General features: G+C 35.3%; 1 long non-coding RNA gene across 1 annotated transcript in view; it reads left to right on the forward strand.

Annotated features, from left to right (window-relative positions):
- The first annotated feature begins 437 nt into the window (after nucleotides 1–437).
- LOC144380004 (uncharacterized) overlaps nucleotides 438–19312 on the forward strand; it is a 70406-nt gene continuing 51531 nt past the window's right edge. The window contains exon 1 of the long non-coding RNA XR_013443660.1: nucleotides 438–742. This is a non-coding gene — a long non-coding RNA (uncharacterized LOC144380004). The remainder of the gene's footprint in view (nucleotides 743–19312) is intronic.

The raw sequence follows: 19312 nt of genomic DNA on the forward strand, positions 1-19312 counted from the left end.
ACTTGCTTTTTCAGGCATTTTTAGATTATTTAAAAAATTGATCCTTTTTGAACCATGTTACCCTTCTACCTAATCTGTATACATATATACATATAGTAATATATATACATATTTTATACTACATAATGTAAAATGTATGTAATTTTATTTATATGTGTGTGTACAGACTCATTATTGCCTTAATATGGTTTATATGAAAGGTAGAGAATATGACACGTGTATGACTAGTTTTCACATCTTTAAATCAGGCACAAGATTTAATAGTGGGTATTTTGCTTTTATAAGACACAATGATGCAACAACATGGGTGGAGCTAGAGAGTATAATGCTAAGTGAAATAAGTCAGTCAGAGAAAGACAAATACCATATGATTTCACTCACATGTGGGATTTAAGAAACAAAACAAGTAAAGGGGAAAAAAAGAGAGGAGAGACAAACCAAGAAACAGACTCTTAACTATAGAAAACAAACTGATGGTTACCAGAGGGGAGGTGCGTGGGGGGATGTGGATTAAAGAGTACACTTGTCCTGATAAGTACCCCACGATGTATGGAATTGGTGAATCATTATCTTGTACTCTTGAAACTAATATAACACTGTATGGTAACTATACTGGAATTAAAATTTAGAAAAAGAAAGATACACAAATGATGTCAGTGTTCTTTTGCAAGTAATATATTTTCTCCTTGTTGTAGGTCCTTTTGTTCTGCATCACAGCTGCCATGTACATGTTCTTTTTCAGGTATGTCCTGTTATACCTATTTATTTTAATAGAAAAAATAGGGTTCCTTTGTGTTTTTTAAATCAGCCATGTAACTAATGTTGTTCCCTAAATAATTATTTCTCACAAGTAGCACGAGGTTTTGTTTTGTTTTTGTTTCCTTCTTCTAGGATTGTTAGAGATAAATCACTGCTTCTTAGTGGATAGAAGAGAGGGGAAAAAAGATCTGTTTTGTTTGTTTGTTTGTTTTTCAGATTCTCCTTACAGGTTCATCTTGGAAAGCTGAATATATAAATTAATAATCTTAAATACTGATAAGTGAGTTTTTGTTTTTTGTGGACCTGATTTTAGATATTCTCCACTCTCCAACATTTTTAATCAATTTAAGTCAACATTTTAAATTTAAATAAGAAATTTAAATAAATTTAAATAAGAAAAAAGTGATGGTAGGGCTTAATCTAAATCTTCTGCCAAGGTAACCTAGCACATTAATAATTGTCTTTAAAATATTAAATTAGTCCATAATGTCAGAGTTGTATTTCTCATTGACATTGAAACTGTGAGGCCTGTGGAGCAGTGTTAGGATGGCTCAAGATTTCAAGGCCAATGAAAAGGATACCATCGTTCTATAGCCATAGCAGTACAGGAAGAGGATTTTGGATTGGGAAGAGTCCATTCCTTCCTAACCTTTGTTGTCAGTGATACCAGTAATTCCCATTTATTTCAGTCTTATTACACTAATTTGAATAGACTTTTCTTGATTTTTCTGGATATAGGCAGAATTCAATCACAATAGGAAGGACCAAACTTTTAAAATTAAAATTTGTACTTGATTGACCAAAGCAGTTACAGATTTTAATAAGATATATTTGATAGATATCTTCAATTTTTTTTTTACCTAAATCAGACAATTCAACCATACCAGAATTTTAAAACAATTTCCTGCCAGAACATCCTAATAAATATTTGATAAGCACAATGATAGGATTTTAACTTACTATGACTTTATCCAAAATTTTACATGCACATTTAAAGTGATGCTGCTGCTGTTATTCTTGTAAAGGGACAGCCAGGCCATTAGAAGGGAAAAATGGATCAGATTTCAAGGTAGGGAGAACTTGATTTGTAAAGGATTGGTAATGGGTGCATAATATTTTTTGTCAGTTATTAATGACTGAAAAATCATTGCAGCTCTCTGGGGGTCTTTGTGAAATTGTTTGAGCTACCATATGGTCTCTTTCTTATATTTTAACAATTTAGGGGTGTCTACCATATGGTCTCTTTCTTATATTTTAACAATTTATGGGTCAGGTATAGGAGTTAGGGACAATGACTATATCATTTCATCAATTTCCAAAAATTGTATATTGTATTCAGATACATTATTAGGACAATATGTAAAAAGTTCACATGGTTGATCTTTATGTCTATCTAGTCTGAAGGTAAAGCTTACCTAGTGGGGAAAATATAAAAAAGAGAAAAACTTAGAAACCTCTCTTCTTGATATGATACTTTATGTGGAAAATCCCAAAGACTCCACCCCAAAACTGCTAGAACTCATACAGGAATTCAGTCAAGTGGCAGGATATAAAATCAATGCACAGAAGTCAGTGGCATTCCTATACACCAACAACAGGTCAGAAGAAAGAGAAATTAAGGAGTCGATCCCATTTACAATTGCACCCAAAACCATAAGATACCTAGGAATAAATCTAACCAAAGAGGCAAAGGATCTGTACTCAGAAAACTATAAAATACTCATGAAAGAAATTGAGGAAGACACAAAGAAATGGAAAAACATTCCATGCTCATGGATTGGAAGAACAAATATTGTGAAGATGTCAATCCTACCTAGAGCAATCTACACATTCAATGCAATCCCTATCAAAATACCATCCACTTTCTTCAAAGAAATGGAACAAATAATCCTACAATTTGTATGGAACCAGAAAAGACCCCGAATAGCCAGAGGAATGTTGAAAAAGAAAAGCAAAGCTGGCGGCATCACAATTCCAGACTTCCAGCTCTACTACAAAGCTGTCATCATCAAGACAGTATGGTCCTGGCACAAAAACAGACACATAGATCAATGGAACAGAATAGAGAGCCCAGAAATGGACCCTCAACTCTATGGTCAACTAATCTTTGACAAAGCAGGAAAGAATGTCCAATGGAAAAAAGACAGTCTCTTCAACAAATGATGTTAGGAAAATTGGACAGCCACATGCAGAAGAATGAAACTGGACCATTTCCTTACACCACACACAAAAATAGACTCCAAATGGTTGAAAGAACTCAGTGTGAGACAGGAGTCCATCAAAATCCTAAAGGAGAACACAGGCAGCAACCTCTTCGACCTCAGCTGCAGCAACTTCTTCCTAGAAACATCGCCAAAGGCAAGGGAAGCAAGGGCAAAAATGAACTATTGGGACTTCATCAAGATAAAAAGCTTTTGCAAAGCAAAGGAAACAGTCAACAAAACCAAAAGACAACTGACAGAATGGGAGAAGATATTTGCAAATGACATATCAGATAAAGGGCTAGTATCCAAAATCTATAAAGAACTCATCAAACTCAACACCAAAAGAACAAAGAATCCAATCAAGAAATGGGCAGAAGACATGAACAGACATTTTTCCAAAGAAGACATCCAAACGGCCAACAGACACATGAAAAAGTGTTCAATATCACTCGGCATCAGGGAAATCCAAATCAAAACCTCAATGAGATACCACCTCACACCAGTCAGAATGGCTAAAATTAACAAGTCAGGAAATGACAGATTTTGGCGGGGATGCGGAGAAAGGGGAACCCTCCTACAATGTTGGTGGGAATGCAAGCTGGTGCAGCCACTCTGGAAAACAGTATGGAGGTTCCTCAAAAAGTTGAAAATAGAGCTACGGTAGGACCCAGCAATTGCACTACTGGGTATTTACCCCAAAGATACAAAAGTAGGGACCCGAAAGGCTACGTGCACCCCGATGTTTATAGCAGCAATGTCCACAATAGCCAAACTGTGGAAAGAGCCAAGATGTCCATCAACAGATGAATGGATAAAGAAGATGTGGTATATATATATACAATGGAATATTATGCAGCCATCAAAAGGAATAAGATCTTGCCATCTGCAACGACATGGATGGAACTGGAGGGTATTATGCTGAGCGAAATAAGTCAAACAGAGAAAGACATGTATCATATGACCTCACTGATATGAGGAATTCTTAATCTCAGGAAACAAACTGAGGGTTGCTGGAGTGGGGGGTGGGGTGGGAGGGATGGGGTGACTGGGTGATGGACACTGGGGAGGGTATGTGTTCTGGTAAGCGCTGTGAATTGTGCAAGACTGTTGAATCTCAGATCTGTACCTCTGAAACAAATAATGCAATATATGTTAAGAAAGAAAAAAAGAAGAAGAAGAATGTAGCAGGAGGGGAAGAATGAAGGGGGGGAAATCGGAGGGGGAGAAGAACCATGAGAGACGATGGACTCTGAAAAACAAACTGAGGGTTCTAGAGGGGAGGGGGTTGGGAGGATGGGTTAGCCTGGTGATGGGTATTGAGGAGGGCACGTTCTGCATGGAGCACTGGGTGTTATGCACAAACAATGAATCATGGAACACTATATCTAGAACTAATGATGTAATGTATGGGGATTAACATAACAATAAAAAATTAAAAAAAAAAAAAGAAACCTATCTTCTGTTGACATGTACAGGAGGAAAATACAATATCAAGTAAATTTTCTTTTTGTGAAAATTCCCAAAAGCAGATAGTTAAATGCAACAGTCCTTCCAGTCTGACACTTAAAGACAGTGTATTTGATCAACAGTTAACATTTCTTAGTCGTCAGTTTTTGAGGTTTAAAAAACAAATTGTATGTTGAATATCGTGATAATGCCCAAGTTTTAGCTTGGTCCTCAGAAATCATACTTTGAAAACTGCTGCCATCAACGTAGTATTTTTGGTGTAGAAAGAAAATCAGCCCTATAAATATGTATTTTGGTGTAGAGCTATGAAGCCTTTTCCTGTTTCAGTCACAAAGTCTAGGTTAAAAACAACATTTTAAAATACTTTCCAGAAGGCTCAATACAAGGTTTTAGTGCCAAGATAAACATTTTCAGTTTTCTGAGGAAAGGGCTTGTTTTCTCCTAAAAGAAGCACTATCACCAAATTCCTAGTGTTCTTGGCAGAAGTTAGTTTGAATAACTCAACAAAAGAGGTTTGGCAAATGGTAAAATAAAACCTTTTATAAAGTACTACAATCAAACAAAACAATGTTACATGTTTGTCTGAACTCTGGCCTGTGTTTGGAATGAACAAACAACATTGTACATAGCAGTTAGCGAGTCTAATTGCATTAAAATATTTTATTCTTAAAACTCAGTTTAATATACAGATATTTGAGGTCATATTTTTTCCATTTATTAACAATTTTAATTCTAATTGCTTAAAATAGGTAAATATCAAATGATATTGCCCTAGGTTTCCATTTATACTAATTTCCTTTGAGAAGAGAGGATAAGGGAATCATTTTATGTTAGAAATTAATAAGCTTGTGTTTTTATCCTAACCTATAAGTGGGAAAAAGGGAAATGAGACCCCCTTTCAATAGAGAGGAAATGTGCCAATTTTATTTATTTAGAGTAGGAACTTGAGGAAGTAGTTCTATAAGTATTTTCTAAAAGTGACATATAGGATGTGATGGTTATAGTATGAATTTACTTAAAAAGTAATGCAGTGTTCTTAGTATTAAAATCATGGCTATTAAAATGTGTAATGAAAACATCTTACTTTTGAGTAGTTCTTTTGTTATTTTTTAATAGGTACAGTTTTCTTTTCACATGCATTTTCTCATACACAGTGATCTTGATTTTCAATCTGTACATCAGAAATAAGGCTTACATTCAGATAGAATTCTAAGAAAACTTCAGAGGCTTGGGTTGAGGAACGTGAAGAGAGTTCTAGTTCTTAGCCAGCTGGCCATCCATCCATCCAGGTGTCTGTTGATACCAACATATGCTGTGGATTCTGTTAAGAACTGGGGTACAATATTTTGAAGATATTTTGAAAGAAGTCTTTCTGTACAACCCCCCAGTGGGCATTCTTCATAATGATTCTGCTTCCATTGTTCAATCATGTTATTATTTTGTATGTTGTTGTCATAACTTCGTCTTAGAGCATGTCTGTCACTATGAAGCAGAAATCATAGTTGAAAATTTGGTAGAATATTTCTTCTCATGCATACCTTTAAAGCACATTTTTTTTTTAACTTCTAAATGTATACTTATGGGTAAAGCAACTTTTTTGTTTTTTTTAAGTCAAGGATTTATTATAGTTGTTGATTCAGGCTTTATTAGGATCTTTCCAACAGTCATGTGGAGAGAAGAAATGAGTCTCTTTTGAACCATTAGCTCTTTCATTTTTTTAACTGAAAAGCAAAGGAGAGAATCAACAACAACACAAACAGCATGCCAAAACTAATACACATAATCCTGCTAACAAAAAACAATGAAACATGCTATACTTTTAAACAATTTATTTATTGGTTTTATTTCAACATTAGGTATCTGTGTATGGAGAACACATAGTTTAGAAAAGTGAAATAATTCAGTTTCACTTTTCTTTAATAATTTAATTTAAAATAGTATCATAAAGCATATCATGACAGCTTTGATCCCATCCTGGTGAGTACCTAGCTAGAAATTCTTTCCACCTGCCTTTGCAAAGGCAGCAACAAATCCAACAGTTTGTTTAAACATGTAGATTGAAAGGCTCAGACTTGTTGTCATAGCAGATAATCTATGGACTGTGTATGACTGATTCACAGGAGACATAACTTAATCTGCTATAAACATTGAAAAACGTATTTTTATTTAGAATCTAGTGCAAATTAAAGTTGATTGTTGTTGTGTTTAAAACATTATTTAGAAATAGTATTGATGCCTGCCATGGATGAATTCTGGTCAAGTCTCTGTGAAGGTACAAATAATAAACTGTTTCATTAGTCTCAAGATAATGGATGTATTTTGTTTTTAAGAAAATGAAATGACACTATTCATTGGCTGTCTGCATTTTTGAGTGAAAGACATTTGTGATTGTCCTTGAATCTCCTAATGTAAACGGAACCTAGTATCTTTGAAGTGACTTTAACAGCAAGTAAAGAACTTTTGATCTGGGTCTTTCGACAATTATTGATTTTAACAAAAGCCCTTTAAATATCAATTAGGTTCTATTTTTTAAAGTACTGCCTAAAACTACACAGAAATCCAGTCTAGAAAATTATATATAGCATTTGAACTTTAAAAGTTTTACTTCAGGATTAGGAGAGTTTGCCCTAATGAGGTTTGTATTTTGAAGAGATTTCTTCCAGCAAAGCAGAGAGTGAATTGGGGGCTTGTAGGGGGCATAATGGCAGTTAATGGGAGGATACTGTTGCAGTTATCCTGGAAGAAAATGGTGGGGGCGTGACTGAAGGTTATTATGGTAATAATAAATAATAAACATAGTAAAGAGTGGATCTATATGAGATATGAGTATTGATGCTTGGATGAAGAAGAGAAAAACACTGGAAATTAGAAAATTAGCAAATTAGAAAATGTATGGAAATTGAGTACAGGTTTTGCAATTACTGAGATTGAAGTGCATTTAAGACACTCACATTAAGAGATATAAATGTATATCACTTGGGTATTTGGAGATTAGGACATAAATAGAGGCTATGCTTGATTGTCACACCAATTGGTTGAGTACAGACAAATTATACAACTTCTGTATGCTTAGTTTTTTTTTGTTTTTTTTTTGTTTTTTTAAAGATTTTATTTATTTATCTGAAGACAGAGACACAGTGAGAGAGGGAGCACAAGCAGGGGGAGTGGGAGAGGGAGAAGCAGGCTTCCCGCCGAGCAGGGAGCCCGATGTGGGGCTCGATCCCAAGACCCTGAGATCATGACCTGAGCCGAAGGCAGACGCATAACGACTGAGCCACCCAGGCGCCCCTGCTTAGTTTTTTCTTTATTAAAAAGTATAAATTATTATATGGACCTCATAGGTTGGCTTCTGGTGATTAAATTAGCACAGTGTCTTTCAAACTTTTTTGAATATGACCCAAAATAAGAACTACACACACACACACATAAATTTTCCAGAATAATACTTAACCTTACTACATGGAATACATTTGGATATTTTTTATTCTAATTTGTTTTATTTAAAAAGCTGCTTTGAACTACCAGCAGTGTGAAAAAACACTGAGCTAATACAGGTGAGCACCTTGCTCAGTGATTATTACTTTAGCAGAAGTAGAGTTATGAGTAGTGATTATTGTCTGTAAACTAGGAAAGAAAGTTAATTAAAATGGAGGATTTCAAGAATGAGGGCATTATCTTTAGTGTTAATGCTGTAAATATATTCATTAAGGTAAGGGCTAAAAATGTTCATTTGCTCTAGCAACCTGGTTGTCAGTGGTAACCAGCTAGAGACATTTTTGTTGCTGAATTGGGATAGTAGATTGAGAAATGTGACATGATGTTCACTTTAAATATATACAATTAATTTTGTCAATTATTTTTTGAGGAAAGTTAGGAAAATTTTTTTTAATAAATGCAAAAAAGGTGTGAGCTGAGGAAGCGGAATGAGTATAATAAACTCAAAGTTTGAGCGGAGAAAGGGCAAGTTGTTATAGGAGTAAGGTTTTCTTTTGGATTCCTTCTTAGTTTATTTTTTTTTAGGCAAGAGAGACTAGACTATGGGAAAGTTTAAGTGAGTAAAAGAAGGTTGCACAAGCAGGAGAGATTAACAAGTTGGGGAAATAGGAAAGAGAAGAGAAATGGTCTAAAATGCAGTCCAGAATGTCAACAGAGATAGCTAGATTGTTAAACCTATTTGTCTGATAGAGATCATGTTAGATAATTATGAGGAAATTGAAGTTCCTTTTAAAAGCCTTGAACATACTGTTTAAGTGGAAGAGGATCGATAAATATAGAAGAGGTAGTAAATAGAAAAATCTTAGGTCTTTGGCTTCCTAAATTCATTGTCATTCTTAAAAGGTATTAATTACAAGTTAATTAACTTGTTGATAAAAATTGACATGGGCTTGGGAAACCAACATTCCTCAGAAGATATATGCAGGTGAACTGAGGTACTTTCATAAATGGCAACTAACTAGGGAGCTTACCAAGAATGCAAAATCTGTCCTATGCAAAGATAAAGGTAGAGATCCTCAGGACTGTTGCTTTCCTCAAAGCAAGTTGAAAAGGTGAGAAAACATAGGTTCAAAATTTTGTAAATCACTGTGTCTGACAATGCAGAGCTTATTATCAAGTCAAATGACTGTAATCTGACTTTCTTTTTGGGGGAGGTAGAGAATTAGTCTGCCCATGTGGTGAATATACTCCATCTATGGATGGAAGTTGTGGCAAATCTGTTTTCACTTTTTGCCTATCAGCCTTTGAAATACTGTGCCTCAATAAAGAAATTGCTCAAACATTTTATATCTAATATAAATGTTTGTTGTTTTTTAGTAGAAAGCAAAGAGAAATATTGTTTGGAGAAATACTATCAACTTAAAATGCAACTTCTTACAGACTTCGTGGCACACAATCACATTAGAAGTGGTCAGTTGTCTTTGCAGTTTTATTTTCAAGAATAAAAATGCATTTTTGGGTGGTTTTCTAAATGTAAATATTTTATTTATTTTTATTGATGTCGAAGTTCAAGAAGTGATGACATGTTACTAAGTCAGTGAAGAGTTTACACTGTTAACATGCCAGTAGGCTTGTTCTAGTAGTTCTCAGGTTCCACTGGATGTTGGAGCCTCTGTGAATCAAGATGGCAGTTTGCAGTTACAATAAAGGATAAACCATAATTATGCTTATCTTTTTTTTTTTTACTAAAACAATTTTAACTTATGTTAGCACTTTTCACCTAAATCAAGTTGGCACTATATAGTTGTATTTATTTTTTATTGAATCTGTAAGATACAATGTAGCTAGAATTTAATAGTAGTTAATAGCTATGTCATGCATAAGAAGTCATTTGTTCCAAGTTCTACACTTGTATTTATTTTATTAACAGAAGAATAATTCTTATAAATAATTCTTCTTAAGTATTTAGGAGAAATGAAAATGTTTTTGTTTTGGAAATGACAATTCACAGAAGATTTTAATAAAGCATTTCTGTTTTGAGCAACAAAAAATCACTCTTGGGTGTAAGAATCTGTTACCTTAACAGAAGTCTCAGCAAATCAAATATTCATAAGTAAGAGAAATAATATGATAAAGTTCTAACATTAGTGGTGAATTCTTGAAATAATGTAGATACATTTTTTTTCCCCTGATGATGTCAGTCATAGTTTATTAGCATTGGTGATTATTGCTGGAGATGGTTTGAGTAAAAGAGTACCTGGTAAATGTTTGAATAAATGATACTGAGTTTAAAATATCTAATGATTGAGTAAAATTTTTAGCTTTTCAGAATTTTCATTTACTTAATGAAAAACATAGATGTGTTTTTGGAGGTTCCATGGTATAATGGAAATTGTATAGTCTTCAGTGCCTCACGTTCGAACAGACCTCTCTTTAGGTTTTGGCTCTTACCACTTACTAATTCTGTGGCTTTGGTAAATTATTTCTTTGGTTTCTTTTTAAATTTTTCATCCATAAAAGTATCCCTATAGTTATGAGAATTTAGAACAGATATCCCCAAGAAAATATTTTTCAAATGATATTTAAGTTTCCAAGCTAATCCTTTAAAATTAACCTATAAATGAATCCATAAAATGTACTTGGAGTATAGTGCCAGTAGTACTATAGAAACAAATAATATTTATGATAATATATTTTTGGGAAAATATATTTATTTCCAATATGTTAGAGCTAAAGCAAAAAGGATTGGAAATTACCCAGTTCTTGAGCTATTCCACAGCGTCCCCTGTCAGAGCAAGAGCTCAGAGCATAGGAGACGGGAAATGAGGGGATAGAAGAACAGAATTAGACCTCTCAGGAAGAGAGTGGTTAAAAGCAAAATGAAACAGTGGCGCCTGGGTGGCTCAGGTGGTTAAGCATCCGACTCTTGGTTTTGGCTCAGGTCATGATTTCAGGGTCGTGAGATAGAGCCCCGCATTGGGCTCGTGCTCTGTGAGGAGTCTGCTAAAGATTCTCTCCCTCCCACCCCGAAATAAATAATCTTAAAACAAACAAACAAACAAAAACAGGCTAATACCGCAAATTTAAGAGCCAAAAGAGTGGGATTATGGTTTAACCTGGGGCTTTCCTTTTACTTGTCTTCCTTTTTCTTTCTTCTCCTCCCTATTCCCTACTCTGATGCCATCTGACTGGAGGGGTGTTGGGGCAGCACAGTAAGTGGGGCTAGAGAAGAAGGGGTCTTGGAAGTATAGGGTAGATGGGCGCTGTGGGGGTTGGGGTAGGTGGGTAGGGAGGAGAGTGAGGAGGAAGGAAGTGTATTGGTCCCAGATTCCCAGAGCAGCAAGATTTGGCTGTGTCTTTCTGTTGCCAGCCTTACTCTTAACTAGTTGCTAGTCCATCCATTGGAAATTGGTTTAAAAAAAATCTAAAGAATGGAACCAACCAAGGTTATGGGGATTAAGGAGTGCAACTTGTTGTGATGAGCACCCGGTGATGTATGGAATTGTTGAATCACTACACATACACCTAAAAGTAATGCAACACTGTATGTTAACTAACTGGAATTAAAATAAAAACTTAAAAAAAAAGAATGGAGCCAAATAGGGTATCCTTTTCACTCCACGTTCCAAATCTCTCTGGGCATCATATTGCATCATATTCTATCATAACTCAACAGAATAAAGCCATAGGTGATTCCTGAAAGTGTCTGCAGCACTTTTTTTGTCATTTTTCAAACAGCTACCGTGCACTTGACCCTGTTTTCACACAGTTGACTATTTCATCTCTTGCCTGTAGAGGTGGGAATGATAGAGAAGGGGAGGAATAAGGAAGAGGAAACAATTGCTAGAAGCAGTAGGTTAAGAGGAGGCCTAAGTTATGTTGCTAGAGTGGCCATTTGTATTGGAAGAATCTACATTCATTTTTGTGTATCTTCCGTGTAGTTAAAAGCCAGTATTTTCCCAGAATTTGCTGGTATATCATCTTCTTGTATAAAAGGGGCTGAGGAGAGCGCCCGTGCTCTCCTCTGCCATAGGAGGTTACAGGGAGAAGCCTCTGTCCATGAGGAGGTGGGCTGCACCAGGCACTGAGTAGGCTGGCACCCATGGCCTTGGACTTCCCAGCCCCAAGAGCCGTGAGAAACAGATTTCCGTTGTTTGTAAGCCATCCAGTGTCTAGTATTTTGTTATACTAGCTTGAACTAAGACAACTGGGAAGGGCTTTTCCACTTTCTAATGTAATGCGTTAATATTTCAGGTGTCCATTACAAAAATTGGCTTGCAGACCTGCTTGCTACCCTGAGGTGTAGGCCAACTACTGTCTCCATGTAAGCTTCCTTTCCCTTAAAGGAAAGTCTTTTAATAGGAGTCTTTTAAATGAAGTCTGAAATTATAAACTCCTTTGAATTAAATTTATTATTCATTCTTAACCCAAACACCACTCTACTGTATACAATAGAAGATCTATAGTATTAGCCAAAACCAGGGATTCCAGCTATGCAAACTTACACACCTATACACCATAGTCGTAATTATAACTTACTCCATTTCATTTGGGCTTGAGATATAAATATAATGGTTTTGAAAATATGAGATTAAAATTATTTGGAATTGAATATAATTTATAAATGATAAATATAGAAGCTTGAAGCGATTTAGCTGTGAAGAGACGATACAGAAGTAATTGCAGATACTTTTAAGAATTACCTTTTGGCTTTATTTGGTTGAGTTATGATATAATGCCTAGAGAGATTTTTAAATTTGGGAATTATGATGAGTAAAGAAGAATGATAAAACTAACTCTATAATGAGAACTGATGCCTTGTGAATTAGAAAAATAGCCAGAATTTTGTAAAACACATTAGAAGACAAATAGCCTCAAATTAAGATTATATTGATTTTTTTGTAAAATACATATATGTATATATTTTGTTCATTGTAGAAAAATACCAAACAAAATCTTTCAGAGAATAACTGCTACCTTTGTGTATATCCTTATTGGCCATTTGCTATGTCTTTGTCTGTCTTTCCTCTCCACCTGCCTGCCTTCTCTCCCTCTGCCTTCCGCTTTCCCTTCCTTCCTTATTCCTTTTCTTCCCCCCTCCTCATTTCCTCTCTCCTTCCACATCTTCTACATAGATATACTTCTCAAATGAGATCATATCATGTTGCTGGATGATGAAATGCCTTTTGTTGGCATATCTGCATTAGAAAAGACTAGGAACTTTCTGTGATTAGTCTAAGCAGCAAGCCTTCTCTTGAATTACACACACTTATACTCACATCCACTTGCCCAGGTGCACACAACAAATTATTAGAAGCGGTAGAAAGGATTCTGACACCAGTCTTCAGTTCTTCACTAAAAGAAACTGGTGATAACTCTTAATAATCTGAACATGACTAAAATAATGATTCCAAGCATCTATTCTTTCAAGTCCGGGGAATCCTCTTCTGTGTGCTATCTTCTTCTTGTTTAAGGAGAATTACTACTAATCACAGAAAGTTCTTAGACTTTGCTGATACAGATGTACAAATTTGAAGCAGTTAATTGCTTATTTTATTGGTTATGAGGAATGCTGTAACTCACTATGTTTTTTTCAAGCCTGACTTTGTTTCTGTTGTTTTCAACCGTGTGAGTTTGCTTAGAGGTAAGTAAGGGGCACTGTAGTGTAGCAGAGTTGGTTAAGAGCGTGAACTGTGGAGCCAGGCTGCGTTACGTTCAAATCTTCACTTCATCTAACTTGTTTTGTGATCTTGGCTAAGCTACTTAGCCTCTCTGTGCAGCAGCTTTCTCATCTTAAAGTGGGAATAGTAATAGTACTTACCTCATGGGATTATTATAAGAATTAAATGACTGTTGAGGCGCCTGGGTGGTTCAGTCCTTAAGCGTCTGCCTTCAGCTCAGGGATCAAGCCCCGCATCGGGCTCCCTGCTCTGCAGGAAGCCTGCTTCTCCCTCTCTCTCCCCCTGCTTGTGTTACCTCTCTCACTGTCTCTGTCTCTCTGTCAAATAAAAGAATTAAATGACTGTCATATTTTACACACTCAATAAATGTTAGCTATTTTTATTATTAGTCTGAGCTGTAAAGATCATTCATGTAGTCTATGATTCCATTTATATGATATGTCCAGAATAGGCAAATCCATAGAGATAGAAAGTAGATTTGCATTGCCTATGACTAGGGGACTTGCAGGGAATGGGGAATGACTACAAATGAGTATTTTTTTAATGGTGATGAAAATGTTCTTAAAGTAATTGTGATGATGGGTACACAAGGCTGGGACTATAAAAATCACTGAATGTTGCATTTTAAATAGTGATTTGTATATTATGTAAATTATATCAATTAGCATGTTATTAAAAAATCTGAACTGGAAACAAACCTTTGTTGCACAGAGGCATGGTGTTTCTTGTGTTACCACCATCAGATATCCCACTGGTTGCTGCCTCTCAGGGATGCTCCTCGTTTTTGTGGGCACATAGGCGTACACTGAAACAGAACATCAGGAGACTTCTCTTTTTCTCAGGTGTATTTGAAGGAGTGTTCCCTTGGAGAATGACAGAATGAAGAACATGCACGTGCCCTGTAGGGCTTATCAGCTCTCTTTCCAGAATTGTCAGAACTGCAGTTTAGGATATGTATGCTCTTGGTTATGAGACACTACACTTTGGAATTAGAAGGAAAACAAAAGAGGAAGCTGCCATAGAAGTCTCAAGTGTATATAAGATTGTTAATACAACATTGTGCTGAAATTCGTTTTTTGATATTTCTGAGTTAGGATGTTAAATTTTTTACTTGGTAGTAGCGTTTGAAAAGTGCAGTTTAAAAAAAGGTTTATAGGCTTGCCAACAAAGACTAATTTCAGAAATACATGCAGATATGGTACAATATCAAAAGTACTTATTAATTGGAGGAAAACAAGATGAAGGATGAGATAAAGTTATTTATATGAAACAGGCGTTTAGTGAAAATATTCTTAAATATAAGTCTGATGACTTATAGGCATCAGAATGAACACATGAGGAGAAGAACTGCCCTAACTGACCCACAGACCTGCAGCATGACACAGAGCTGGCCCAGTCAACTTGCTTATTACATGCTATGCTCCGTAGATGACAGCTAAAACTGGGATAATAAATTAAAGTAAAATACACAATGAATGCTAAAAGAAGTTGATATTGAGAAAAATGTAAGAGAGAGAAAAAGAAACTTAATAATCGCTAAGCATCCAAAGTGAGTACATGAATACCTGTTTTCTATTTCATCTAAGAAAAGGACTTGGGTAAGCCCATTTCCCCTTGTTAGAGACATTTAGGATATTTGGGGAAAATGTCCTGACTCTATATATATATAAGTCTTGCTTATCAAAGTGAAAAGTCATGGATTGCCATTTAAAGACTGATCACGAGGATGTTCTTTAAATACCTAGAAAGTGCATTGCTAATACATCCCAATTTAGTTTGAATGAAAATTATTATAGTCTTTGGCAAAAGAAATTATTAGTTCATGACTTGATTATATTTTGAATATGTATTTCATAGATTATATTTGATTATATATTGAAGAAGAATTTTGCTGTAGTGTCCTTTTATTTTGAGGGAGATGTTTTAAATCGCTGTCCTTGCCGTAGAAAATTATTGAATTGAATGGAAGGGCATAGAAGGAAATTATATTAGTATTTATGTCATGTATCATCAATTCTTTTTCTTTCATGATCTATTCTAGACATTTTTTAAAAAGTCACAGCAAAAATTGGAAATATTTGGATTTATTCCAATCTGTATCCTTAAAATGTCAAATAAAATCTCCACTCATGAAGGCTTATTTTTCGTGCTGCACAGGTTTAGTGACAGGGCTTCCTGGGGGAGGAAGTACGTTACAGCTGCACTGAGCTGAAAGTTACAGTAAAAGAATATTTTTCCACCATTATCAGTTTTCAGCACAGATTCTGCCTCTAATTTGTGATTGAGTCACTGAACCAGGAAGGTGTTTACCTGCAAGGTGAGCTGGTCGAAACGGGAGAAGCTTTTAAGTTCTAAAATTTCAGCCATAGTCTTCCCTAGAGGAAGAAAAAAGTGGGTCTCCTCCTCCCTTTTTTATATGCTCTTGTCAATCACAAAGCCTCTTTGTACTGGTGGGGCCTGGATGGTGACTGAGGGCTGGCTGTTTATCGTGTTCCCGTCATCCTAAAACGCAAAATAAAAGGAGGAGGAAAACATAACTTTGGGTTCCCAGGCCTTAGAGAATTAAGTTGCTTGTGGCAGCCCGGGTCCTCTGAATCCAAGCTACCTTGGAATGCTTTCTGAGGTGATTTGTTTGTTCACTAAAATGGAGTATGTAATTCTTACAGTTTTAAGCTCCTTAAAGCACATTCAGAACAAGAATAATATTCAGAATCTGATAATGGAAAGCAGTTGAGCTTATCAGAGTTAACGTCTTCTATCACAGAAACATCAAGCTCTAGTAATAGGAGCACAATTGCTATTTTATCTTATGTTTCTTGCTTGAGTGTTAAAAAGATGCTTTTGGAATTGGATAATTCTCAATTGTACCAATTGTAATTGTACCAATTGTAATATTTTGTACAAACCCTTCTTGCAGGGTGTCATTTTAAGATATTTTCAGGGATTCTTATAGAAGAGGAGACTCCCCTCACCTTTTAAAATCACTAGCAACTTCTGGTATGAAACATGTAGGGAAATTTGTTATAGCAAGCCAACCTTGTTGAAATTACTTGAGTCCTAAGACTTACAGTCATTAAAGTTTTTGATCGCTTAACTAAAGTTATTGACTCTTTCTTTTGGATTTTAGCTTATATCCCTTATAATTTTCTATTACATTCTAATGATAGGAACAACTGTGTGAATGGATAGGAGTTGGACTGATATGGCTTTCACCTTAAAAGAATATTGACCTGGTGAAATAGTGTTCTTTTAAATTATTCTTTAGAAGAGCAGAAATAAAATAGTTCCAATAAGGATGAAAAAGAAAGGTTTTGTTGTTAAATGAGGTATTCCTTTTTATTGATTCCGAAGTACACACTTACTAATGCTCAAGAGGTATAAAATGAATTATTACAAATTCAGATGTCTGATGTAAAAGCTATAAGGAAATTCTCAAACTTGTATGTGCATACAGATCACTGGGAGATTTTATTGAAATGCAGATGATGATTCAGTTGGTCTGGGGTGGGATCTTAGCTTCTGCATTTCCAGGAAGTTCCCAGGTGATGCTAGTGCTGCTGGCCCTGGGATCACATCTTGAGCGGCACATCTGTAAGTCACCTCAAGAAACAAATTATAAAATTAAAATGAAAAAAAAAAAATCCAAGACTTTATAATCTCACTGCCTCTCTTGGCAACCCATTCTAGTAGTTGACAATATATAGAGTCAGGACATTTTCCCCAAATATCCTAAATGTCTCTAACAAGGGGAAATGGGCTTACCCAAGTCCTTTTCTTAGATGAAATAGAAAACAGGTATTCATATACTCACTTTGGATGCTTAGCGATTATTAAGTTTCTTTTTCTCTCTCTTACATTTTTCTCAATATCAACTTCTTTTAGCATTCATTGTGTATTTTACTTTAATTTATTATCCCAGTTTTAGCTGTCATCTACGGAGCATAGCATGTAATAAGCAAGTTGACTCGGCCAGCTCTGTGTCATGCTGCAGGTCTGTGGGTCAGTTAGGGCAGTTCTTCTCCTCATGTGTTCATTCTGATGCCCACGCTGAAGAGACAAAAGCTATGCAAGGAAAGCTGTCCTCAGGGCAGTGGAATGAGGTTTGTTTTCACTAACGCATTCTCCAAAATGTTTGTACGTGTATATCTTAAGTGCTTTATTAGCACACATCTATATTCGCTCATTTACCAAGGCATTTTCTTCGAGTATGAGTTCCCTAGCTGGGGTCCTGAGTTGTTTTTGTTGTATAAACCATACTTATAAGGTGTTGTCTTTCCAAAGCATTCAACTCAGTTTCCATGGAAAAAAAAATTTAATCCTTTTTGGTTTATGTAATGTGTAGGTCAGTTACATAATTACATTAATAAATATAAATGACATCAACACATCTGGGGACAAACACAACCGATTTTTGACAGGCATATAACTCAGCTAGTGTGAACAGAGGTGTATGCAGTCATATTTGAGAGTGGTGTTTTTATTTCTGAGCAATCAATGTGAATATTAGAATGTTTTACAGAGAGAAAATAGAGACGCCAAGATAAATTTGTCTTATTTAATGTAGTCTCCTAAATGGAGGTTAGATAATTTTTTACAGTAAAGAGCACATTTAAAACATACTAACTTCTGATCCTACACCTTTTACCTCTGCAATATCATCATCCTGGCTTCTTTTCCATTCTTTCAGGATTTTTTTCTATGCTTTAAAGCCCTCAAAATTTGGCCGTTACCCTTTTTTTTTTTGGTGGTGGTGGTGGGGGCGGGGGGCTTGTTATTTATCCTAGTAGAGCCAAACTTCAGTCACACTTTCACTGTAGGAATCAATTTATATATTTGACATAGATCTTGATGCTTATTTAGCCTAAAAATAACTGAATTTAAGAATTCATGGATTATATGCTGATTCAGTGTTATTTTAAGTTCATTTGATATGTTGCAAAATTCCATAAACAAAAGTATTTTCCTTTAAAGTGAATAATACCAATACTTAATGTTTCAGAGGGTCATAGATTTTTAGAGTAGGGAGCAAATTAGAGATTATGTAATATAGCATTGTCCCTTTTCTGTTGAGGAAACAGAATCTCTGAGGATTTTTGTGACTTGTCTTAGCTCAGTCAGCAATTAGGGCAGAGGTAGAAGTAGAATTTTGAAAAATTTGCTTTAAATACCATAAATCATTTCAAAACAGTTGAATATTTAGAAATTTATGTGAGAAACATGGCAAAAGATTCAGCTGTTTTTGTACTCTTAAATGTACAATGTAATGGAAAGCACTTTTTGAGAGGAAAGCTGAAATTAAACGGAAAGACCTAGAAATTAAGGAAGGTAAAAGTTTGGTCACAATTTTCTTAATGCATATTTTGGGTTTGTGTATGAAATAGTTTTAACTATAACAGAAATACCATCTCAGGGGATTATTAATCTTTCTGTTTGAAATAATATTTCTGATAATTGCCATTAGAAATCCTTGGAACTCCTTTCTTGTGACTAGATTTTAAACCAGAAAGGAGAAAAGCTCCTTTGTAGTCAGATGGCTATGCTTTCTGTCTTTGTGTTTCAGCCTCTCTCCCTTTCCCTATCTTCCTCCCTGCCTCTGACCCTCCCCATCTCCACCGTTCCTCTTTCAATCTTTTTGTTTTTTGCTTTATTATATATTGTCAAGGAAATAACTAGAATTGCTTTGTGGCACTTACCATTAAATATCCATCATGTCATTTTAAGTGTGACAAATGTGTCTGTGAATGGCATTTTAGAATGGAATTAAAT

The sequence above is a fragment of the Halichoerus grypus genome, chromosome 1 (genome assembly GCF_964656455.1).
Source record: "Halichoerus grypus chromosome 1, mHalGry1.hap1.1, whole genome shotgun sequence".
Classification (NCBI taxonomy): Eukaryota; Metazoa; Chordata; class Mammalia; order Carnivora; family Phocidae; genus Halichoerus; species Halichoerus grypus.